The sequence below is a fragment of the Palaemon carinicauda genome, chromosome 45 (assembly GCF_036898095.1).
Source record: "Palaemon carinicauda isolate YSFRI2023 chromosome 45, ASM3689809v2, whole genome shotgun sequence".
Lineage (NCBI taxonomy): Eukaryota > Metazoa > Arthropoda > Malacostraca > Decapoda > Palaemonidae > Palaemon > Palaemon carinicauda.
In genome coordinates, this window is record NC_090769.1 from 39,342,969 (window position 1) to 39,370,865 (window position 27,897).

At 35.4% G+C, this 27,897-nt stretch overlaps 1 long non-coding RNA gene across 1 annotated transcript in view; it reads right to left on the reverse strand.

Annotated features, from left to right (window-relative positions):
• Positions 1-2,166: 2,166 nt before the first annotated feature.
• Positions 2,167-27,897, reverse strand: part of LOC137634904 (uncharacterized) — a 57,115-nt gene continuing 31,384 nt past the window's right edge. The window contains exons 2-3 of the long non-coding RNA XR_011042580.1: positions 26,892-26,976; positions 2,167-2,454 (exon numbers count right to left, since the gene is read on the reverse strand). This is a non-coding gene — a long non-coding RNA (uncharacterized lncRNA). The remainder of the gene's footprint in view (positions 2,455-26,891; positions 26,977-27,897) is intronic.

Below are 27,897 nucleotides of genomic sequence, written 5' to 3' on the forward strand. Positions count from 1 at the left end.
AATTGGTTAGTACAGTAGTTAAAACTAAAGAATCAGTTTTAATTTTTTTACATTCTATTACTAAAACAAACTTTTAGTACTTTAGCTGTGACCTCATTGTCCCGATAGTTTATTTAATTATTATTTTTTACAGTACTACAAAAACCAAAACTTTTAGTACTTTAGCTGTGACCTCGTTGGTAGTCAAAGCTTACAAGTTGTGACCTCGTTGGTAGTCAAAGCTTACAAGTTTTCTCTTCCTCAATGCCTCTTATCTACAATACTTCCATTTCTGTTCCGTTTAAAGCTTTCTCTAGTAACTTACAATTCATGGCTTGTTCTTTGTCTTTATTGCATCAGGGCATTTTTGTCATGCTTAATTTCAAATCTTTGTTGGGTTTTCCAAGGCAAAATAGTCTATTAAATAGACTATTTCTAAAAGTCTAAAACAGTTTTTTTTTTTTTCTTTGGCCGTTTTATTAGTCTTATTTTGGTGTTTTCTCTGGCTGTTTATAGTGTTCTTATTTTTAAATTGGTTTTACAGTTTTTTCTCTGGGCTTTTGATTTTATGGTTTTGGTTATTTTAGATTGTTTTTCTGGTCTATTGATTTTATCTGATTCGTAATATTTTTTTTTTTAGTTCATTTATTAGTCGTCTTGATAATTGGCTTTAGCTAGTTTTCTCTAGCTGTTCGATTTCATAGTTTTGTAATTTGAATTGGTATTGTAAGTTTTGTTTTTTACCTTGAAAAGATAAAATGTCTTATGTATGGTTTTTTCTCTGGTTTTTACTTTTTAGAATTTATTATTAGTTGACTTCTTAAGAATTTTCAAGTGTCATGATTGATTTGCATTCAGATAGTTTTAGGATTCGGCCAGTCATTAAAATTTATGATTATCTATCCCATTATCTTCAGCTGCTTTAAGAATATGATGGAATATTTATTGCAAGAATGTAGGCTTATCAGAACCTAAATGCCAAGTTTCTGAAACTTAAGTGTTGGTATAAACTTGGAAGTACAGTTCAATGGTATATATGTTGAATAAATTTCTATTGCAGTATAAATATTTGGATTGTTAAATTAGATATGACACTTGGAGTAACTTTGATTTCAGGTATTATTAAAGTGATTATTACAATTTCATGTGGAAGTGTTAATTAAACTTGCAAGTACAGTACAATTGTTGGTTTAGTTTCAATTAGTACAAACTAGAAAAGCTCTCTGCCTTGCTATTTTTTAAACCAGCATGCTTTTCCCTGAATCAATTAATCATTTCCAAATTTTTTAAAATCCCAGCTTGTGTCATTACTTCAGGATTAAAAAGTTAAGGTCAAGCAAAAGTCCAAACCACCATGTATTTGTTGGTATGGATTTATAAACTTATACAGTAGCTGATTATGTGAAATGGACATTTTTGCTTGACTGTGACCTTTGGACCTTCCAAATGAATTTAATGATATGAAAGTATTTACATAACAGTTGATCCATGCAAGTTTCATTACTCTAAAATTAAAATTGTAGCCAGGAAAGCAGTTCACGAACAAACACATGGTACATAACCTTCCAACTTCGTTGACGAAGGTAATGATTGTTAAATTAGATGGTGCACGGAGTAACTTGATTTCAGGTGGAAGTAGTAGTTAAACGTGAAAGTACAGTACAATGGTTGAATAAATATTCATTACAGTAGAAATGAATGTTAATTTAAATGGCACATGTGACTGTTGATTGTAAATCTGTTGATTGTAAATTGTATGTTAAGCCAGTCCATTTACCAACAATACAAACCAGGAGTAATGTGAACAGCTGTTGAACTACAAACCAGGAGTAATGTGAACAGCTGTTGAACTATAGGAAATATGGTTGATCACTAGATGGCAGATAGCTCCTTTACTTTAAAGTCAGCTTCAATTGTCTCTCTTCTCTTGATTTGATTTATCATTTTTTTCAGTATTTTCTAAAAAGTTTAATTCTAATTGGTTCAACCAGTTAAAGAAGACACTGTTGTGGTCGCTACATAAAAATGTGGTCGCTACATAAAAAGATGATGTCCAGGAGGAATTGATTGGCTTTATAATGCATGCCCGAAGTCTATATTCCCTCCTTGGAAGTTGGAGTTGTTAATTTCTGCTCAAGTCCATATTCCCTCCTTGGAAGTTGGAGTTGTTAATTTCTGCTCAAGTCCATATTCCCTCCTTGGAAGTTGGAGTTGTTAATTTCTGCTCAAGTCCAGAAGTCTTCTACTAATTTTTTTCTTTTCTTCCAGACAACCCCATTTGATGCTGATGAATCCTTTGGTTTTACAAATGTGTTGTCCTGCAGTAGATTACCCAGTTTATACCAAGATGTCGTCTTGCTACCTTGACTTTAGGAGGCACTGCTAGAGCCCAAATCTTCTGCATTTACTTCTCTTCTTCCCGTGGAGGTCCCTACTGCTGTGCCATCCGAGTATGCCATGCTGCTACCAAGGTGTCTCATCAGGTGATAAGAAAATGTAAAGTTATAAGGGTTAGGTTGACATATCCAAATAGCATGAAATTTGTAGAATAGCCTACATTTAAGTATTAATAAAGAAAATTTAAAGTAACCTGTATTTTTCCTAGCTATAAAAACCATAGTTCTTTAAATTGAATAAGAAAATAGGCCTACTCAGTCAAAAAACAAAAGTGCCGATACAGTAATTTTAAATTGGTAGAAAAACTTGAAATAAAACTAAAAAAAAAAAAAAAAACCACTTTTAGATACAATAAAAGGGCTAAGCATCCATTGTTACCTTCAAAGAGAGGTTATGATTCTCTCTGTTCATCATATTAACCCAGTCCCAGTACACTTAGACAAGCAGCAGAAGTGGTTCTTTAAAGCGTCATTCAGTAAGCTACAATTATGATGCTCCAACTGGAAAGAAATAAAAGGCACTCCATGACAATACAAAAAGGTGAAAAGTTCCTATGGAAATTAAAGTTCCTAATTGGGAAAACACAAGGAAATCATCTTTCTGCTTCACACTCGGCAGCAGTAAAACTAATTTAGAAGGTGCACATCAATGTCCAAGGAATGCTGCCTACAGGAACAACAATGTTGTTCCTGGCAGGTTGCACAAGAAACTTACCACAAAGGTACAGTTATTGGGAAACCACCGAACATTCATCCTAAGTAACTGTATCCCGCCAGCACTATTATCTAAAAGAAAAACCAATTAATTTTTTTAAGACCTTGTAAAAAGTTTTTAACTGCAATTTCCAGCTTCCCTGGAACTAGGAACAAATAAAAAGAATGATTAATACCATTAATATGAACTAGCCAAACAAAATTATAGAGGCACTGTCCAGGTATACAATATCATTAATAGCAGTAATGGTAAGTAGCCAAAATAAAATTAAAAAGGCACTGTGACTAGAGAAGTCATTTAACAGATGTTAAATATTCAAATAATACAAACTATTTGATGAAAAGTAGAATAAGGGATAACCATACAAGAGAACTTTTCCAAGACAAAATATTTTGAAAATGAAGCAAAGATAATGGGATATAGTGATGTTGCTGGCCCTTAGACTGCAAGGGGGCATGTTAGGCAATCAAGCATACCTGTGCACCTTGGGGAGAAAAACAAACCCCAAAAAAGAGTGAATCAATGCATAGTAGAAAGAATGATCACAGGTGCAGCTGAAGGATCACAGGTGCAGCTGAAGGACAAGGTACCTAGTTCAACTCTCAAGTAATGACTGCAATCCACCATAGAGTGCTCTGATGGTTCTATGGGAGAACATCCCAACTTGTAGTTAGTATTGATGTTTTAAAGGTTTCAGATGAATACCCTAACATGGAAAACAGATTTGGAAATGGGACATATACTTAAGGCAGTCCAACAGGAAAACTACATGATGTATAAGAAATTGATGAGAGATGTGGAATGCAACAAACAAGAGAAATCCAATCAGATAGTTCAAAACTTTTTGCAAATTTAAAATGAATAATAAATGCAAGTAGAGTAGTATACAAAATCACAACGACACCTGTAGTAACACCCAAGATTAAGATTTAATGAAAAAAAATAAATTAAGAGTAATTTCTATTTTTCTTAACTATACAATCATATTCTTGAATTAAATCAAACCATTTTAATCATAAGGACAAAAGTGCCAATAATTCATTTCAAAAGTACATCGATCACAATCAATTTGAAGACTATCCAAACCAGTTTTTGATGAAAATAAAAGAAGGGTTGGTAATCATTCATGAATGAGTGTTTGAAGGGTAAACAGAGAAGAGATACTTCTCTCTGTTCATCAGACTAACCTGGTCCCAGAACACACAACGGTGAGGCAAGGAACTTGAAGTTCTCCTTCTAAGAGTCGTTCAGTCCAATGACAACGCTCCAACTGGGAGCAGATAACAGGGACTCCATGATAGTACAAACAGGTGATAAGTTCCCATGGAAAGGCAAGTCTCTTGCACCTTTCCGGGAAGGGGAAGTCACCCGAGGAATGATCTGCATCACAATTGACGGAAGTAAAACTTCTTCAGACAATGCACATTGATGTCTACAGTAAGCCTTGCCAACCTCCTTAAGGTTATATTGTAGTTGTCATTACACAGTCACATAAGTGAGGGGATAAACAGAAAAGAGGAAGGCTGTCTAATAGGAACAAGAATGTAGATGTAGCAGGATACACAGAAAACTACCACATGGCTACACTTATCGGTAAACCACTGAAAATTCATCCTTCCTTCAAAGATAAAATGGTTAAGTAGAGATAATTGCATATACAATAGACAGATAGTGCTGCTGCACTAAGACTCTGCAATGGGGCATGGCATGCAAGGCAATTAAACACACATGTTAATATACGGGAGGGATATGCAAAAAGTCTGACCTAATGCAAAGTAGAAATATAGAACACTGGTGCAGCTGGAGGAAAAGGAACCATTACTCTCTTATAAAGTAATGACTGCAGTCCACCATGAAGTGCACTGATGGCACTATGGGAGAAAATCCCAACTTGCAGTTTGGGTATTCACCTAAAACCTTTGAACCTCAACACATGGAAAACAGGTTTGGAAAAGGGCCACTATGATAGAGAGATTCACAGTGTTCCAAAACTGCCTCCTGTATATAATAAATTGGTACAAGCGTGGCATGCATGAGTTAAAATATCAGACTAGAAAAAACAAAAAAGAGTTCAGACTCAATGCAAAGTTACAAGGAATAGCTGGATACAAATACAAGCTTTATAAATCAGAATTCTCTAAATTGAATCAAATACCACTTATATTCATATAGATGTAAGTGCCGATAATTCATTTCAAAAGTATCTTGACTAATTTTAAAACTAAACCAAGTTTTTTATGACAATGAAAGAGGGGCATCCATGAGTGTTTGAAGGGAAAACAGAGAAGGGCCTCATACTAAGCCAAGACCCAGCACAATCAGACTCAGAAAAAATTCTCAAATTGTCACAAAATTAATGATAGGCATAAAGATCAGAGTTGGCACACCTTACTATTGTCAACTGAATATTTGGTAGTACTACACCAAACAAATAAGCCCACAGCTTACAACATAGCGTAACAATTTAGAACAGAATATTAAAGTACAGCAGGATTCACTCACAATGCACTGTGCCAAAGGCAACCTCCAAATACCTTAAAATGTGCCAAAATCAACCTTCAAATACCTTAAAATTTGCCAAAGTTAACTTTCAAATACCATAAAATGTGCCAAAGGTAATCTTCAAATACCTTAAAACTTGCCAAAGGTAACCTTCAAATGCCATAATATGTGCCAAAGGTAATCTTCAAATACCGTAAATTGCACCAAAGGCAACCTTCAAGTACCTTAAAATGTGTCAAAGGCAACCTTCAAAGTCCTTGAAATTTGTCAAAGACAATCTTCAAGTACCTTAAAATGTGCCAAAGGCAACCTTCAAATATCTTAAAAAGTGCCAAAGGCACCCTTCAAATGCCTTAAAATATACTAAAGGCAACCTTCAAGTACCTTAAAATGTGCCTAAGTCAACCTTCAAGAACCTTAAAATGTGCCAAGGTAACCTTCAAGTACCTTAATGTGCCAAAGGCAACCTTCAAGTACCTTAAAATGTGTCAAATGCAACCTTCAAATACCTTACAATATGCCAAAGACAACCTTCAAATACCTTAAATTTGCCAAAGGCAACCTTAAAACATGCCAACGGCAACCTTCAAGTACCCAAAAATGTGCCAAAGGTAACCTTCAAATCCATTAAAATATGACAGAAGGCAACTTTCAAGTACCTTAAAATGTGACAAAGGTAACCTTCAAGTACTGTACCTTACAATATGACAAAGGCAACCTTCAAGTACTTAAAATATGCCAAAGGTAACCTTAAAGTACCTTAAAATGTATCAAAGGTAACCTTCAAGTACCTTAAAATGTGCCAAAGGAAATCTTCAAATACCTTAAAATGTGCCAAAGGAACCCTTTAAATATCTTAAAATGTGTCAAAGGAAACCTTCAAATACCTTAAAATCTCACAGGAGACAACCTTCAAACACTGTCATGTGCCAAAAGCAACCATCAAGTACCTTAGAATGTGTTAAAGGCAACCTTCAACTACATTAAAATGGGCCACAGGCTACTTTCAAATACCTTAAAATGTGCCAAAGGCACCTTTCAAATACCTTGAAATATACTAAAGGCAACCCTCAAGAACCTTAAAATGTTCCAAAGGCAACCTTCAAGTACCTTAAAATATGCCAAAGGCAACCTTCAGGTACCTTAGATGTGCCAAAGGCAACCTTCAAGTACCTTAATGTACCACTGGCTACTTTCAAGTACCTTAAAATGGCTTAAAATGTGCCAAAGGCAACCTTCAAATACCTTGAAATATGCCAAAGGCAACCTTCAAATATCTTAAAAAGTGATAAAGGCAACCTTCAAGTAACTTGAAATATGCAAAAGGCAACCTTCAAGTAACTTGAAATATACGAAAGGCAACATTCAAGTACCCCTAAATGTGCTAAAAGAAACCTTCAAATACCCTAAAATATCCCAAAGGCAACATTCAAGTACCTTAATATATGCCAAAGGCAACCTTCAAATACCTTAAAATGTGCCAAAGGCTGCCTTCATATACCTAAAATCTCACAGGAGGCAAGCTTCAAACAAATATGTCAAAAGCAACCTTCCAATGTGCCAAAGGAAACCTTCAAATACCTTACAATATGCCAAAGGCAACCTTAAAACATGCCAACGGCAACCTTCAAGTACCCAAAAATGTGCCAAAGGTAACCTTCAAATCCATTAAAATATGACAAAGGCAACTTTCAAGTACCTTAAAATGTGACAAAGGTAACCTTCAAGTACTGTACCTTACAATATGACAAAGGCAACCTTCAAGTACCTTAAAATATGCCAAAGGTAACCTTAAAGTACCTTAAAATGTATCAAAGGTAACCTTCAAGTACCTTAAAATGTGCCAAAGGAAATCTTCAAATACCTTAAAATGTGCCAAAGGAACCCTTTAAATATCTTAAAATGTGTCAAAGGAAACCTTCAAATACCTTAAAATCTCACAGGAGACAACCTTCTAACACTGTCATGTGCCAAAAGCAACCATCAAGTACCTTAGAATGTGTTAAAGGCAACCTTCAACTACATTAAAATGGGCCACAGGCTACTTTCAAATACCTTAAAATGTGCCAAAGGCACCTTTCAAATACCTTGAAATATACTAAAGGCAACCCTCAAGAACCTTAAAATGTTCCAAAGGCAACCTTCAAGTACCTTAAAATATGCCAAAGGCAACCTTCAGGTACCTTAGATGTGCCAAAGGCAACCTTCAAGTACCTTAATGTACCACTGGCTACTTTCAAGTACCTTAAAATGGCTTAAAATGTGCCAAAGGCAACCTTCAAATACCTTGAAATATGCCAAAGGCAACCTTCAAATATCTTAAAAAGTGATAAAGGCAACCTTCAAGTAACTTGAAATATGCAAAAGGCAACCTTCAAGTAACTTGAAATATGCGAAAGGCAACATTCAAGTACCCCTAAATGTGCTAAAAGAAACCTTCAAATACCCTTAAATATCCCAAAGGCAACATTCAAGTACCTTAATATATGCCAAAGGCAACCTTCAAATACCTTAAAATGTGCCAAAGGCTGCCTTCATATACCTAAAATCTCACAGGAGGCAAGCTTCAAACAAATATGTCAAAAGCAACCTTCCAATGTGCCAAAGGAAACCTTCAAATACCTTACAATATGCCAAAGGCAACCTTCAAGTACTTTAGTATGTGCCAAAGGCATCCTTCAAATACCTTAAAATGTGCCAAAGGCAATGTTCAAATACCCTTAACATGTGCCAAAGGCAACCTTCAATTACTTTAAAATCAACCTTCAAATATCTTGAAAGTTTGCCAAGGTCAACCTTCAAATACCTTACATCTCACAGGAAGCAACTTTAAAAGACAGATATGTGCCAAAGGCAACCTACAAAATCCTTAAAATACCTTAAAATGTCCCAAAGACAACCTTCGATTACCTTGAAGTGTACACAAGGCAACCTTCAAGTACCTTAAAATGTGCCAAAGGCAACCTTCCAGTACCTTAAAATATGCCCAAGGCAACTTTCAATTACCTTAAATTTGCCAAGGGCAACCTTCAAATACCTTAAAATGTGCCAAAGGTAACCTTCAAGTACCCCAAAATGTGCCAAAGGCAACCTTCAAGCACCTCAAAATGCACCAAAGACAACCTTCAAGTACCTTAAAATGTGCCAAAAGCAACCTTCAAGTACCTTAAAATGTGCCAAAGGTAACCTTCTAGTACCCTAAAATGTGCCAAAGGCAACCTTCAAGTACCTCAAAATGCACCAAAGACAACCTTCAAGTGCCATAAAATGTGCCAAAGGCAACCTTCAAATAACTTGAAAGTGCACCAAAGGCAACCTTCAAGTACCTTAAAATGTGCCAAAGGCAACCATCAAGTACCTTAAAGTGTGCCAAAGGCAACCATCAAGTACCTTAAAGTGTGCCAAAGGCAACCTTCATGTGTAATAGTTAATATTACATGTTTAAAACACATGACGTAATATGTCATTTTGGATGAAGATGCTAGCCGTGGGACTTGCTGTAGTCATTCAAATCATAAACAGGACGCACAATGCAGCCTCAACAATGTAACATTTTTCTTAAGCGTCAACACCAATGCATCAGCGTGTGAAAGTTAGTGACGTCACCGGATGCAGGTGTCTTCCGAGATTGTGACAAAACTGCTATACAGTATAAACTAAGCATACGATACCTGTGATATCGATAATTTAGTCAGTTCATATCTATACTTCACCAGAATTGGTCATCTGACCAACCCAGCTCTCCAGTGATGGAGATGTTTAACTCTGTTGTTTTTAACTAATAAATACTTTTAAAGCTAATAAGATGTACTTCGTTATCCAGCTATACACATCTTAAACAACACATACTCAATGTGTGCTTATAAAAGTAGCACACTAATAAATGGTGGCAGCGGTTAAACTCTAAGAATTAGAGAAAGATCTTCAAGACTTCAAAATAAAAGCTGTAAAACCAGAGAAAGATCTTCAAGACTTCAAAATAAAAGCTGTAAAACCAGAGAAAGATCTTCAAGAACTCAACATTATCTACATGAATCTACAATTTTGACTAAGTAATATAGTCCATCGAAATAGTTAACATTAATGAATGTTATGAACTGGATCTTCAATCAACATCCTAGGAAACCCAAGGACTGGCGTTCAACGTTTGCAAAACATACCCAGGAAGCACTACATTCAACAAGAAACTCGAACGATACATCGCTAACAAAACATCAAGCGAGAGAGAGAGAGAGAGGATGTGTCGACATCACACAGACCCATTTATAAGCTAAGTACAAGTTTTTGAATTCATTCCAGTTTAGGCAGTGAAGTGTAGTTATCACGAGTCGTTAGTCGATTATTACTGGGGTGAGTGAATTGCTAATCTTTTGTTTCCGTTCATTAAAGGAAACTGTGTTCAACTCCGAATTCTCATCTAGAATTTTTCTCTCTTTGTGCTAATTCCTTTTTCTTTCAGAAATTCTCGGGAAATGTTTTGGGATTAGTAACATTGTTTGGGGAATTTTGTTATACATATGCGTTTACGCAGTGGACGTCTGTACTCCTATAGATATTTTGATAGAATTGCAAGGGGTCGAAGAGATAGGAAAGGAAATACAGCAGTCATGACTCCCCCTGTGAGCCCTACCCCTGGACCTAGTGGCGTAGGCCAGACTAATCCTCCTCCAATTGTGACGCTTGTAAATGCCAGGTCAGCAATCCTTCCTTTTCAGGGTCGGGTCAACGGGTTCTTGCCACAAAATGTGGAGTCATGGATTTCATCCGTCGATGCCCATTTAAATGCCAAACAAATCGTAGACCCTTTTGTACAATTACAAGAAGCTAAAAGTTTTATAGATTTTTCTAAGGGGGATGCGAGTGCGTATTTAAGAGGTGTTTCATTTCAAGAAGCAGTTACCTGGGATGATTTCAAAGTTAGGTTACGCGCGGTCTATGGGGGTGAAGAAGCCTTGGATATAGTATTAATGTTACGAAATACACTTAATCAAGCCACTGTGAATCGGCTTAATGTTATTGAGAGAGCAGCTCTCATAGCTGATAGGCTTAATGAATATCAGGACATTTTAGGTCATTCCACTTGGGTTACTAGCGATAACATCTCCGTGAAAGATTTTTTACGATTAATGTATTTAACTTGCATGACACTTATGTTGCCTGAAGCTTTAGTGCGGTGTTTTGATAAGAAGTTAACGCCTGCAAGTACGGAATTGGATGTCTATAAACAGATAAAGAAACACATGTCCAAGTGTCCAGATCTCGATCCCGTGTTAACTCAAGTTTTTGCAAAGAATGAAACAAAGCCACAAACAGTGAACGTAGTTAGCAGTCAAGTAGCGGGAATGACGTGTTATAATTGCAAACGTCAAGGTCACTTAAGCGCAGACTGCAGAACGAAATTCTGCTCGATTCACAACAGTGCAACACATTCATATAGCCAAAGTTACTCGCGTAAGACACAACAGAATCCCAGAAATACACAGTCAATTCCACAGTCAGTTCCATATGGAAATAAAAAGAAAAATCCTCATTTTAACAATAAGAAGAAACAACCAAATGTCAATGCAGTTCAGAGTCCAAAACAAACAAACACTTCTTCGAATATCGCTGAGCCTGGGTTGTCAAACCAGACCTCGCAAGGTCAGACTAATTTTCAGAATGTGCAGAGCAAAGCAAATACCACATAGTTAACTCCGGAGGGGAAGAGAGTGATGTTGGGTCAAGGTCATTCATGTCAACATCAATAGTATTGAATAATCAATTTAATGTTTTATCAGATAATTGTGAGACAATAGATTTTCCTACGAAACACACGGCCGAATTAAGTAAAACAGTGCATGCTCCCGTAGATTTGCAACGAATTCATACAATAATAAGCCAAAATGAGTTACGGCCAACCTTATATGCTGTAAATATAGAACACAAATCCTTTACGTTATTTTTTGACTCTGGTAGTCCACGTAATATCATGGATTTGAAGACACATCATTTGTTGTTTTAGAACTTTCCGATTGAAAAATCCGGAATTAGACTTTCGGGTATAGGAAATAATGAAATAAATGTCATAGGCATAACTCATGTTCAGTTCAAAGTCGGTAAACGCACGTTTGCCGATACATTTGTTGTTGTAAAAAACATTAATATGTATCCAGCTGTAATTATAGGATACCCATCTATGGGAAATCAAAACATTATTTTAGCCCCTGCCAAGCACGGCGTGTATATCAAAGGGAAATTCTTTAAGTCTTCTAATACCTTAAAATCAGTTTTGGATAAAAAGGAGACGACAAATGTAACCGTAACGTACGTTGAAGAGCCAATAACTTGTCTCACTAATAAAGAAATAATATACGCGACCCAGCAGAATTCTCGTTCACCCGTAATATCATCTTGCACTCAATCTATCGAACCAAACGTACCTTCGAATTTAATAGTGCAAATAAAAACATTACCGGGATCTGAAATATTAATTCTTTCCGATACTTTGAAAACTAACGGATTGTCTGTCACACAAGCTATTTATACAGTAGGCTCACATCAACAATGTAATATTGAAGTCTGTAATCATTTAAATAACACTTTAGTAATTCACAAAAATCAACATATCTTGGATGTATAAGTTTATAAACATCGTATTCTTACCGTTGCTGAAATCAATCACTCTCAATCAGTTGCGGATGAATCCCTTTTGCGATCTATTAAAATAAAATCAATAAAGACATTCAAGACAAAGAAATTCAGCAGAAAATTTTTGAACTTTTAACAAAATATCATGATGTTTTTTCCACTACGGATGGATCCTTAGGAAAAACAGATGTGATCGAGCATCAAATAAGGTTAAAGGACAAGCAGAAAATTATCTATGTACCCTCGTACAGACTCCCTATGAAATTCCAGAATGAAATAAATGATGAAGTAGGTAAAATGCTAGAAGAAGGAGTCATTAGGAAATCAAACAGCCCTTATAATTTTCCTTTAATAGTTGTACCGAAAAAAGATCGAACATGGCGTATCTGCGTCGACTTTCGTCGTCTAAACGAGGAAACGATCCCTGATCGATTCCCAGTGCCATGTACTGACGATATTTTGTCTGTTAGGTCAGAATAAATATTTTACCAGTTTGGACTTACTTAAAGGCTTTCACCAGATATCATTAGAAGAAGATAGTATCCCATACACAGCCTTCAGTACAGCCAGGGGACATTATGAATTTTTACGGATGCCTTTTGGTTTACGTTGTGCTCCTATAACATTTACAAGAATGATTAACATAGTGTTTGGAGACTTGTTAGGGGATATATTGCATGCCTATATGGATGATCTTGTAATCTTTTCCAACACCTTAGAAGAACATCTACGTAAGTTAGAACTAGTACTACAGAGATTAAGACAACATAACTTAAGGGTAAAGATTAGTAAGTGTGAATTTTTCAAAACAGAATTAATATATTTGGGTTTCATGGTGTCAAGCCAAGGTCTTAAAGTAGTCCATGATAAGGTGTCGGCTATACGTAATTTTCCCATACCTACTAATGTCAAGGGAATACAGCAATTTCTGGGTTGTAGTGGATATTACAGGCGTTTTATACGCAACTATTCAATAATAGCCGCTCCTTTAACTGATCTTACGAAGAAGGGCGTAGATTTCATATGGTCTGAGCAACATCAACAGGCGTTTAATACTTTGAAAGATGAACTGTGTAGTTCTCCTATCTTAAAATTTCCTGACTTCGGTAAGGAATTCTTCATTGCAACAGACGCCTCAGACTTAGGAGTAGGAGGGGTATTGCTTCAGCAATATTATAAACAATTTTTCCCGATAGCTTTCTATTCTCGAAAATTGAGAACTTCCGAAAGTAAGTATGCAGTAATAGACAAGGAAGGGCTAGCTATTGTTAATTCACTAGTGCATTTTAAGTTCATAATTTACGGTTATCCCGTTAAGGTTCTTACTGACCATAAACCACTAACAGAGTTCTTTAAAGGCTTCAACCACAGCCCTAAACGAACTAGGTGGCATTTGATCATTCAAGATTTTGGCGCAAGAATCGGGTATTTACCTGGGAAAGCAAATATCATTGCGGATGCATTATCACGCAACCCCGTGTCATCTTGTACGGAGCCTTTAGCTGAATTAATAGATATATCAACATCCATGCCTATTGTAAAAACAATATCTGAACAAGAAGATTTAGGCTGGAGCGCTGAATTGTTACAGACTGAGCAAAGAAAAGATCAGAAAATAGAAACAATTATAAATGCTTTGAAAGGCAATCATAAGGAAAAGGAATATATTAAGTATACTGTAAGCAGCAGAATTATATAATCAAGGATAATATTCTGTGTAGGACTGTGACAAGGAAAACCCGCAATACACCACATGTAACTAACGACCAGGTAGTAGTACCAATCTCACTTATTTCCACTGTCCTGAATTGGTTGCATTCAAATCCATTACATGGACACCCGGGGTTCTCATTAATGTCACAGAAAGCCAAATCATTGTTTTATTGGCATAGGATGCTTACAGATATAAAAAGACACACAGCTAATTGTCGCACATGTCAGGAAAACAAAGGGCATACGAAAACACCTGTCAGCCTAGGAGCTTATCCTGTGCCCAATCAACCCTTTGAAAGAATACATTTGGATTTGTTAACAGGATTTTACGAGTCAGACAGAGGAAATAAGCACCTCTTAGTAATTATAGATGCTTTAACTCGATATACAGAACTAATAGCGCTTAAAACTAAAACTGCGATTGAATGCGCTAGGAAGTTTTACGAGTGTTACATTTGTAAACATGGAATTCCACACATGATAATCTCAGACTCGGGTGGTGAATTTAATAATCACTTTCTTACCTCATTGTGTGAATTCCTCAGCATAAAGAAAATAAATACCATGATATATCACCCAGAGTCGAATGGGCTAGTGGAAAGAGCAAATAGGAAGATATTAAATATATTAAGAGTGACAATAGGGGGATCAGACCCCAACTGGGATATTGCAATACCGGCGGCACTGAGTACTCTGAATCATTCATATCATATATCAATTAAAATGTCACCGCATGAAGCATTGTATGGTACCCCAGTTAGAACGCCTTTCCATGTATTAACGCCTACAACTAATCTATCAAATCCTTTAAAAGAATGTATAAATGCAAGTATAAGTCGATATGATATCCTTCGAAAGAATTTAGAAGAATCACAAATCATAATGAAAAGGAATCATGATAAAACAGCGAAACCAACTAAAACATATACCGTGGGTGATAACGTATATATTAAAATCAATGTACGAAAAGGGCTCAATTATAAACTAACACCTAAGTTTGAAGGCCCATTTAACATTTTGGAAACATTAACGGCCAATAGGTTTAGAGTTCAAAACGTATCCCAACCCACGGATGAGAGAATAGTACCATTGGCTCACATAAGAAATTAAAAAGAAAAGAGAGGAAAAGAAGTGAGGAATTTTTTTTTTTTATTTTGTGTGATTAAAAGTTTTCTTTTTAATACAGGAGTAATTACATATGTTTTTCTCGTTACAGGTTTCCAAGATGAATTTTTTGTTTTTGGGAGTGATATTGTTCGCTCAGACATTTTTCTCGTGTGGGATGAGCTCTAAAACTAAAAGTATAAATTTTAAATATGGCACTATAGTTGAAAGACAAGAAGACGTTTTTATTACATCAACCAACGTAGTTGTAGAAGTGAATATGCAAGCAATTTTTCTTCAAGAGAATGATGTCACTAGCTTAAGAACCGCCATTTCAAGGTTTTCTGCCTCATTGGATGAGTTGCATAGAAGCCATTTTCATTTGACTACAGAGAGTTTGCTTGGATCAACATTAAAAGTTGCAGAGATGCTATCTGATGACTTGAAAAATAAGACTTACGAGACAGGATCTTTGGCTTATGACCTTTTGATGTGGACTGTAGGACACGAACATAAAGAAAGACGAAATCCGTTTATTTATGCTGCATTAAACATCTTTGGGTCTGTTGCAAGTTTAGGTTTAGGAATTTCCAATCGTCTTAAAATTAGTAATCAAAATAAGAAAATTGAGTTCTTGACTCATGAAGATGAATTGATTATGTCAGAACTAAGGAATCAGTTAGCTTCAATCAATAAAATTATGGATTTAGTAAATGAACATTCAAATAATATCATTCAGATTATGGAAGTACAGGATTTGTTGGCAACATTAACGTATTATGATTCAAAGATAGATCACATACATAACAGAATTGCACATTTCATTGAGAAATCCAAGGATTATGTAGAAGCTATCACGTTAGCAACTAAAGGTGTACTGTCGCCCCATTTGTTGCCTATAAATTACTTAGTTAATTCTGGAGAACGGAAGGGATAAACTAGGCTATGTTCCTTTGTTAGACGAACATAGGTTAGAATTTTATTACAGCCTAATTACAGTAAACGTTGATAATAACAAGATTATGATTACAATTCCCTTTGATTCTTCTGATGCCTGGCAATCTTACAGGATATCACCATTTCCGACTTTCATGACAAATCACTCAAATCCAGTAATATCCAGTTTGACAGGACACGTATTGATTTCCCCAGACAAGGAAACATATACGGTCATTAAAGACTTAAATCAATTAACTCACTTCAGACGCAATGGATAGAAAAATATGTACAGCCGACTCATTTGAATTCCATAAAAACTTAATGGATTCATGCGAGTTAGGTATAGTGCTAGACGGTGCTCTCTCCCATACAAGTGAAAATTGTCTGGATAAGCTTTATCCCTTTGACAATAATGAGTTCAATTGCAGACTGAACAATGGCTCGTGGATACGATACGACAAGGACGGCTTCAATGTATCATGCCCTGACGGATCCACGTCCTTCACCCACATCTTCGTCGCAGCAGATGGTTGTATCGGGACTTCCCCTAATTCCATGGTGACTGGTCTACGGACACTCATCAGAGAACGAGCCTACTTTGCGAACTTCACGTGGACCTCTACAATGCCAGCACTCCCTCTCCCGTATAACAGACAGGTTGCAAAGCGGTTGATGAAGCTTACCGAAAGGGACCACCTGTCACCGACTTATAAGGAAATCCTTCACCCCATACTACTAGCAGGTCTGGTTTTCACGGTGGTGATATTTATCGCCGTGAACATCCTTGTTTGGCGTAGGTTACGGCACAGCAGGCAGCTACAAAAGAATTTTTCGCCTTGTCCAGACAATACTCCTTATGTAATTCAGTTTAAAGCCGTTTGAAGTGGCCACCTCATTCGCTAAAGGAGTAAATTGTTGGAAAGAGTTTGTAAGAAAAGCTGTTAGTACGCTAGTAATATGTAATTGAAGAAATTATCTACATTGCATTGTTAAAAATACATTTAAAACATTTAAAAAAAAAAAAATATAAATAATTTTTTCTCTCGGCATCTAATAAAAATATATAAGCCGGAATGTTAAAAAGAAAAGAGAAAAAAAAATATATAACATAATCTATGGGCATCTAATAAAATATATCAGCCCTATATATAAATATATATATATATATGTACGAAACCGTGGTACGTGTACGTACCAGGAATTCATGTTTGTGCACTAAAATGTACCAAAGGCAACATTCAAATACCTTAAAATACACCAAATGCAACCTTCAAGTATTGTACCTTAAAATGTGCCAAAAGCAACCTTCAATTACCTTAAAATGTTCCAAGGGCAACCCTCAATTACCTTAAAATGTGCCTAAAGAAACCTTCAAGTACCTTAAAATATGCACAAGGCAACCTTCAAGTACCTTTAAATAAGCCAAAGGCAACCTTCAAGTACATTAAAATGTGCACAAGGTAAACTTGAAATACCTTAAAATGTGCACAAGGCAACCTTCAAATAACTTAAAATGCACCAAAGGCAACCTTCAAATAACTTAAAATGCACCAAAGGCAACCTTCAAATAACTTAAAATGCACCAAAGGCAACCTTCAAGTACCTTAAAGTGTGCCAAAGGCAACTTTCAAGTACTTTAAAATGTACAGTTGCCTCAAAGTATTCCTTTACCCCTTACGCTTATGTTTTATGAAAATAGTATGGTAACACCGCAATGAAAGCCTATTTGTCTTGTAACGACGGACGTGAATGGTCGAGCTATTGGTATGCCAGTGCTCCTATTTTTATAAACACTACTGTAGACAATATATTAATGATATACGAATAATAGTTCACATTACAAGTGAAATAAGTTGCTGTTAAATACTTAGAAAAATAGTATAGTAACAGAGTAGTAATAATAGCAATGGTAAAAATCATATTCATTCCTGATTAATCAGACATCGTCAACCTTCGTTACATTCAGTTGAGGCAGGCGTTTGCTGAAATCCAACTTTAGTTCATAGTAGATATATGGGTTCTTTTTCAGAACATAATTATTTGAATGGAAATACGCTTTCGATTTATATAATCCATCAATTTATAAAGAAATGAGATCATAAACCGCAAATTTCAAGACCTATAAATATAATTTCATAAAGGCAATTATGATAGCCATTGACAGGTCATGATACGGAAGGCTTGGGGAAAAATTAATAGACAACCCGATGTATAAAGGAACAAATATATCCAGTGTATCATTCATATATATATATTTTTTTAATTCGAGCCACGTCTCACCAGAGTAGCCTAGATGGAAATTTCTCTGGGCGGTAATTAAACTTGAGTCATCTGAGTAACAACACACCTTAAGCACCCTGATGGTCTTTATATCATTGGTAGATATGGTTGCACACCGATAAAATCAGTACTCCTATAGATGAGAGAGAGAGACTGAACTATGGTTGGGTTTATTTTATGTCAATTTCGTTGGTATTATCGAACAGTACTATATAAACCTTTTTTAATACCTTGAGAATGACACAGGGACTCGATTAAAGCTGTATAACTCAGAAAGAGAGAGAGAGGCGGGGCCAGTAAGTGATGTCGTGACCTCTGTTAGTCCATTATGTCATTCTCTTGAGTAGCGGTTTAGTGACTAGAGTAGACAATGGATCGCAATCAACAAAGAATCAGCAATAGGAGCAGAATTGTAGGCATGAGAGACTCTGGCATGTCTTACAAACGTATTGCAAGAGAATTAGGAATTTCATTGCCAACAGTTCGACTTTGGTGTCGAAGATGGGAAGAGTCTGGAAACCTCAACGACAGGCCAAGAGCTGGTGGGCCAAGAAAAACGACCCCAGAAGAAGATAGGGCGATTTCGGAAGTAGCCACGCAAAGCCCATTTATAAATGCAGTTGCCATAAGGGACACACTGAACTTGCGTGTTTCGTCTGGAACTATAAGAAATAGGCTCCACGCAGACGGTATCCACCATAGGACTCCGGCAGTGAAACAAAAGCTGGAGGATCGTCATAAAACGGCACGGCTGGAATTTGCTCAACGTTATTTGGAAGAGGGGTTAGACTTCTGGGGCAGAGTAATTTTCAGTGACGAAAAGACCTTCGCTTCTAACACGCATGGTCGTCTGCATTGCTGGAGGCGTGATAACACGAGATACGACAGCCAGAATATTTATCAAGTAGCCAGAAGCGGCCATATCACCTGTAACGTTTGGGGGTGGATACACCTGCATGGCGTTGGTGAATTGGCCCAGATCAGTGGAAGGTTCAACGCTGAGCAGTATCTCGAAATTTTGGAAGAGGTGATAGTTCCTTCCGTTCGCGCTTATGCTCTTCCTTAACCTGAGCAGATAATTTTCATGCAGGTATGTGCATTGTTTTTTTTTTTTTTTTAGTTATATGAATGCCCTTTCTTGACAAATATGGTATCAACTCATTGCTGATATTGGTCATAAAGTAGTTTCAAATTACTCAATAAGACTTTTGTCTTGGATTTATTAGTTTTATAACTGTAAAAGGATCTTACATCAACATCATTGATCTACATTCCCTGATGAATCTAAAGCGGCCAAATAAAGCCACTGAAATTGTTACAAGGTATTTTTTGCCTCTTCATGAAAAGTAGACCAAATATTCTTATCAACACACAACACCCACGTCTCCTCCTTGGCTACTCAAGCCCTTTTATTAATCATTATTGTGACTCCTTTTGCTGGACTAAACGGCATTATTTTGCCGTCATTTATATTGAAAATATAAATTGTTCTCCTTCCACCTTGTTCTAACAGTATGATTAATCAGTTACATTATTTCTTTTAGGATAACTGTTCCATCCATACTGCGAGGATTATCCGAGCATGGTTTGCTGAACAGCGCGACATTGTTCTCCTTCCCTGGCCGAGCAAAGCATGCCACTTGAACCCGATCGAAAATGTCTGGGGGAACATCGTCAACAGCTGGGAGCAGGGTCAGGAGCGTAACCACCAGCGTCTTTTCCAGCATGTTCTCAACGATTGGGAACTGTTCCGCCGCAACCGACAAGTTGTGTATAACCACGTCTCGTCAATGCAAAACAGATTGCAAGATGTTATTGCACATAATGGTGGATGGACAAAATATTAATGTTTCAAATACGATCTTGTTTTACTTATTTTCTTTTTTACAATTCAACATTGTATAACTAGAATTAAATAATTTATTTCCATAGTGATTTCACTAAACCTTATCCACAAATGTAAGGAATGTTATGAGAATGGAAACTGAAAAAAAAAAATAATAAGCTTCAATCAACCAGTATCGCTTGAGTACTAAAACAAAAGGTTAATACGAAGTTATGATTGCGATTAAAGATTGAATATCACAAATTTGTAATACATAGTTTTCAGATATTTGCTATAAATTCATCGATGAATCCAGCTGATTTTAATAAAGAAAATTCATAATTATATAATAAAAGACTTGGGTATTTTATTTTTTACCAACGATTAAGACCAAGGCCAGCTCAACTGAGGGTGCAATTTAGTCATTTAAGTTAAATGTAAAATAAAAAAATAAAAAATTCTAAACCTGACGATAATTGAAAGCAATTCAATCCATCTCTTTATCTCTATGTATCTACCCATCTATGGTGCATCTAGTTGCAAGTTTTAATTGCTAATTATCTTATCTAGAATATTTAGTATTAAAAGTGATATCTTACGAAGCACTTACATTCCCTAAAGTAATTCCGTTGTCAAGTGGGCTTTTGACAACCGATAAATTCTCGAACTGCCCGTCATGAATTTATACCTTACTACTCTGAGAATGATCATCATGGAATTTATTTTCATAAAAATTAACATGCGACTGATGATTCCTTCTTGATGTTTTGTTAGGTCATATGTGGAGGGAAATATTACATATTGAACGAGATCTGTGAAACAGCTAGTTTGACGTCAATAACTTGTTTCAGACCCCCACCGTATTGTAATAAGTATTGAAGACACAAGGATATCGGAGTTATCTTATTATATAATGACATGGCTATACAACATTTATCTAATCGAGTCCCTGTTGTCATTATCAAGGTATTATAAAAGGTCTATATAGTATTGTTTGATAATACCAACGAAATTGACAAAATAAAACCAACCATAGTTCAGTCTCTCTCTCTCATCTATATGAGTACTGATTTTATCGGTGTGCAACCATATCTACCAATGATATAAAGACCATCAGGGTGGTTAAGGTGTGTTGTTACTCAGATGACTCGAGTTCAATTACCGCCCAGAGAAATTTCCATCTAGGCTACTCTGGTGAGACGTGGCTCGAATTAAAAAAATATATATATATGAATGATACACTGGATATATTTGTTCCTTTATACATCGGGTTGTCTATTAATTTTTCCCCAAGCCTTCCGTATCATGACCTGTCAATGGCTATCATAATTGCCTTTATGAAATTATATTTATAGGTCTTGAAATTTGCGGTTTATGATCTCATTTCTTTATAAATTGATGGATTATATAAATCGAAAGCGTATTTCCATTCAAATAATTATGTTCTGAAAAAGAACCCATATATCTACTATGAACTAAAGTTGGATTTCAGCAAACGCCTGCCTCAACTGAATGTAACGAAGGTTGACGATGTCTGATTAATCGGGAATGAATATGATTTTTACCATTGCTATTATTACTACTCTGTTACTATACTATTTTTCTAAGTATTTAACAGCAACTTATTTCACTTGTAATGTGAACTATTATTCGTATATCATTAATATATTGTCTACAGTAGTGTTTATAAAAATAGGAGCACTGGCATACCAATAGCTCGACCATTCACGTCCGTCGTTACAAGACAAATAGGCTTTCATTGCGGTGTTACCATACTATTTTCATAAAACATAAGCGTAAGTAGTAAAGGAATACTTTGAGGCAACTGTACCAAAGGCAACCTTCAAATACCTTAAAATTCACCAAAGGGAACCTTTAAATACCTTAAAATGTGCCAAATGTAACCTTCAAATGTACCAAAGGCAACCTTAAAATACCTTAACATGTGTCAAAGGCAACCTTCAAATCTGTAAAATGTACCAAAGGCAACCTTGCAATTCCTTGAAATGTGCCAAAGGCAACCTTCAAATAAGTTAAAATGTGCCAAAGGCAACCTTCAACTAACTTAAAATGTGGCAAAGGCAACCATCAAATACCCTAAAAAATGCCAAGGCATTCTTCAAATGCATTACAATGTGTCAAAAGCAACCTTGAAATACCATGAAATGTGACAAAGGCAACCTTGAAATACTTTAAAATGTGCCAAAGCCAACTTTCAAATACCTTAAAATGTGTCAATGGCAACCTACAAATATCTTAAAATGTGCCAAAGGCAACCTTCAAATACCTTAAAATGTATTCTAAGGTAATCCTCGAATACCTTATAATGTGCCACAGGCAGCCTTCAAACATCTTAAAATGGGCCAAAGGCAACCTTCAAGTACTGTACCTCAAAATGTGCCAAAAGTAACCTTCAGATACCTTAAAAATGTCAAAGGCAACCTTCAAATACCTTAAAATGTGCCAAAGGTAACCTTCAGACACTGAAATGTGACAAAGACAACCTTAACACAAAAACATCCATACAACTGGAACATTTACAGGGAAGAACTGACAAGAAACATCGATGATCAACATCGAATGTTAAAACTTGGCTTTGAGGAATACTGTATACCCAACATTGCTCAAGTAAAGGTTAGTTTACCAAATAACCATCCCTTTAATTAATACCTAAGACCACACAGTCAACAGTAAAAGAAAATAAAGAGCCATTGCATAACGTAGGTAAGACTACCTCAATAATAATTAACCTTGCTTGAACAGTTTTACATAGAGGACAATGAGCATCCAAACTGGTCACATTGGTAGACAGTATCTGTGACTAAACTCACCAATAGTATTAAGACTGGCAATTATCATGTTGATCCTTGTTAAATTGGAATAAATTTCTTTGGTAGATTTGAGATACAGTATTAGGAACACTTACAAGTTTTCCTAATTGAAGCCTTACCTGCTACAAAATATTTAGATAATATATAATAAAAGTAGATTCCTTTACATCCCATTATTATTGTGGTTTAACTTCACTGACAAAATAAAACTTTTGACAGTTTCTATTTAACTTTTACAAAGTTCATAAAAATAAAAAGCTTAAATTGCACAAAATTATTTTAATCTTGTTTTCAACAAAACTACCATTTAACACATTTGCCCCAACAAGTTGAAATGGCTACATGAAACCCAATATCATCCTGCTACAGAAAAAAATAAATGTTTTGAATCCCTAAAATTATATGTAAAACTTTAACTTATTAAACTTTACACATCAAGATACAAATAAAACTAAATTGTACAACTTTCTCAATATGCTTTATATGAAATTCTCACTATTGTGAATGAATCTTACACATCTTCAAATGATAAAGAATTTCACTTATTTTCATATATTTAAGGTAATGTGTAACCAATATCAATTGAATATTACTACCTCACATTTGCACTGAATGTAACACTATTGTTCAAACTATACAACATCTACAAACCAATTCTAAATAAAATATATTACACTCCTCCCCCCAAAAAATATTGCCAACATCTCTACATATATTCATGCTAGGGCTCTATTTTATACTCATCACCAAACTTGGACTGAAAAATACACTAAAAAGTAAATGGTATATTTTGAATCTTTAAGCTATTCAAAATGAAGCATTCTAGGGAGATTAAAGGTAAATTAAAGATAATGAATGAACTATGAAGTAAAACATAAGAAAAACTAGAGGGGCACTCAGCAGAGCGCAGACCTCCGCCGCGGCAGCTTATTTCTCCACCTTAACCTTAACATATTAATTGGCATGGATTTCATACACTCAAATATGAACCAAGTAAGGCTCTATGACAACGATGTCCAAACTTATGGCTGATTACGTGAATTGGACATTTTGCTTGACTGTGACCGTGACCTTCCAAAATCTAATAATTTCCATTTTTTTACTTAACAATTAATCCCTGCAAGTTTCCTTACTCTACGATTAAAATTGTGGCCAGGAAGCTATTTACAAATAAACACACAAATGGGGTAAAATATAATCACCTTCCTATTTTGTTAGTGGAGGTAATAACTGGATATGCATAATACTTATGAAATACTCAAGCAAAAATAAGGAAACATGATCTCAAAATATGATAACATACTAATAATCAAAAGAACTTGATAGGTTCTTCAATAAGTCACCAAATGCTATTATTAACAAGAGGAGATTAAGCTAGAGGATCTTAATGCGTCTTGTATTGTATCTTGTCTTAATTTAGAACCTCAAAACGTCACTTCCAAGTTTGAAAAAATTATAAAATCATGAGCTATAAACAGACTATAGGCTGGGAGCTGAATGAGCTTAAGGGTCAATTCGCTTGTTACTGTAATTACCCATCTTATGTCCTGATTTAAGCTTTAATGGGGTAAATGTATTTCTATAAGGTTGTATAAACAGATACTGTAAGGAGAAAGACATCTCTTTTATATCCCATCGGAAGATATTTTAGCTATTCTAATCCCCCTGTTTAAGTGACTACTATTTTGTAGTTATATTGAACAGTTCAGGCACTATCATTAACCCTTAATATAGTACTGTATAACAATCATAGTAATTTTTTAAATCTGGCAAAGGCTTGTTCATAGTAGAATCTTAATGATTTAAAAACTATTATAGTCTGAATAAAATCAATTATATTTCAATCATCCAATAGGAAAATAATCATGAACAAAAGTATTAAAAAACCCTTTCTGGTGATCATAAACTTTTAGCTTACACTGTAGCTTTTTAATCATATAATTTCCCATAAAAGTTTTACTTGTGGGAAATTGCATTTTTTTTTTATGGTACATACATAACCTTACCTTAGTCGAATTATCTACCAGGATTAATTGTTATCTTTACTTGAATAACCTCCCCTAGCCTGAAAAGACAATAGAAAAATCCCAAACAAATTCACCTGGTAAGAAAAAAAAATAAACTTCCACCCCATTATAATTAAACATTTCTATTTCCTCTGGTTTTACTTATTCCAAAACTGCCTTAATTTTTAAATTGCACATTAATACTACTCTGGTTATAACAATACAGTCCTATGCACAAGCCAAAAACGGCCATCAATTTTACAGCTAACTTACAATGAATGAAGATGCCATAGGGTAAATAAGAGAGATGATGAATCAAGTTAAAAAGGTGAACCAAAACAATAGAAGTACCATCTGGAAAAATGGATTTTTATATATTTCAAGATTTTTTTGTTTGTTTTAACTGTTCACTATCCCTCAGATATACTGTTAGTCCCTTACACTTGAATCCCACAACAAATAATGTAAATAAACAAAGCCTAAAAAATAAAACAAAATCAAAATTACTCTAATTCATGAACACAATCATAGATTTATCTTCTGATTACTTCACTGGTAATCCTAACCTGCACTTTTGTTATCAAAAACCTATAACAGTGACTATTGCTCAAAGTTTGGAAATTTTTATAATAATTCCCAAAACATCAGGGTTACAGTTAGTTATTCATAATGAAATAATGATACTGTAGAAAGAGTTTTTAAGAAGGAAAGTCAAGGACATGCAAGGGGGAGGACTGAGGAGAAGATGAAAATTATTTACCTTAATTAATTGAGGAAGAGTTGAATATTGTTTATCTAGGAACTGTATTATCACCTATGCTATTTATCCTTTTTATGGATATTGTAATGCATAGAACAGTTGGGATGGATGAGAAGTATTGGACTGGATTGGCAACAGGAAATTAGCAAATCTAGAGTATGCTCATGAAGCTATCCTTATTAGCCAAACACCACAAGATTTGCAAAGCTTGCTTACCAGAATGCATGAAATATCACATGAAGTTGGGCTGAAGATAAATAGAAGAAAGACAGATGATGAGAACAGAATGTGCAATGGAAGATGGGATATCATTGGAGGGAGAAAGGATTATGAAGTGGAATCTTTTAGATATTTAGGAACTATGATCTCTAATACAGGATCTTTAGAATTTGAGTTTAATAAAAGATTGAAAAAAACAAATCTGACAAGGGCTCTAGGTTAAGCAAAATTTGGAAATCAAATCGTCTGAAATTACATATAAAAATCAGGCTATATATCAGTTCAGTGAGATCAGTGTTACTTTATGGACACGAGTCGTGGAATTACAATGAAATATCCAACAGATTTTGTAGATTTGAGAACAAAACCCTCAGAAAAATACTGGGTGTTAAATGGCAGGACAGGATTAGAAACGAAATGAGAGATTACTCAAGTGCCATATGTGGATGAGATCATAGTAAGGGGTAGATGGAGATGGGTTGGGCATGCTGTTTGTACTCCCCGGAGAGATTAGTTCACCCAACTTTCAACTGGGCTCCACAAGGCACAAGAAGAATTGGAAGACCCAGCCTACATAGCCGAGGACTACGAAGCGTGAAGTAGATGATGAATGGAGAAGTATTGATATAAAAGCTCAGGACCGAGATTATTGGCGAAATCTAAATGAGGACTTTTGCGTCAACAGAAGTAGGAGATGATGGTGATAACAAAAATGATGATGATGATGAGGAAGAAATTAAAATCATTCACCAATCATAGCATCCAATTTGGATGATGCAAACATATAAACTGATCTACCTTTCCTTTTATTCACTAAGGATTTTTAAGGTAATAATAAAAAGGTTAGACTTTTCCTATTACTTAGCACTTGTAGATAACAACAGGTTTTAAGTCACCACCTTTCTGATTACTCTGATCCCTACAAAAACATGGGTATTCACCAAACTACCTTTATGACAAAACTATAAACAAAGTCAGATAAAATCTTAACTCACTCTTTCAATAACGAATGATTCAAACGAGTCAGATCCTCTTCAGAATTAAACCATGGCTCCTGTCTTTTGGAAAATCATTTGCCCTCTGAAAAATGCAAAGATTAACAAATATACATCGACATTGAAATACAAAATAAATATATCTTCATAGATTATACCACCCACCGCCAGTAAGTACTAGGTTTACATATAATTCTAAGTTGGGTTTTTTTTTTTACTTAAAGTGGAACTAATTAAATACATTAAAGTAATGGAATTTATTCAAGCAGGGAAAGTTTTTCAGTGCCATCATGATTTTTTTTTTTTAAATCTAAATATTCTTTTTCAGACAAATCAAATGCATGAAAACTATGAATGTCAAACTAACACAATACATGCATTCAACACATTCACATAGCACATATTAAAAACAATTTATTTTTTATAAATTCCTTAACAATCATCTTAACATTAATAGATATTTTTCCTCATAACAGCTCACAAACCTGAGTAATGCACTGTATTAGAAGTATGGTATAGGTAGTTACTGGTAGGCAGTGTGGGGGGGGGGGGGAGTCCCAAACCCCTCCCACCTCACTGAGAAGTTACTTTAACCTTCACCTAGAACTTACAGGGTGGATGAAGTGGGAACACAAACTTTCATCGTTCAATCAGAGACTTATTCTTAAGAGAAAGGAAATTTCTATAACCAAACTGGCTGGTTTAGGATCTAGGGATGTCTAACACTAGCATGACAGTTTTAGTGAGGTGCAGAGTTCCTACTGCTACCGATCTATATCGTACGGTGAGAACCTCGGGTCAAATGCCAAGACCCAGTTGGCACGGACTTCCTCCCCACTAAGAAGTCAGTCATTCCTTATAAAAAGCAAGGGTTTGTAAAGAGTGATGGAATAAATGACAAATTTGGAAGTAATTTTTATTTTTCCTAACGATACAAACCTAGAGTTATTTATACAAATTGGCCCACCAGCTCTGTCCCGCAAGAAGTCCTACCTGCAAGCAAAGT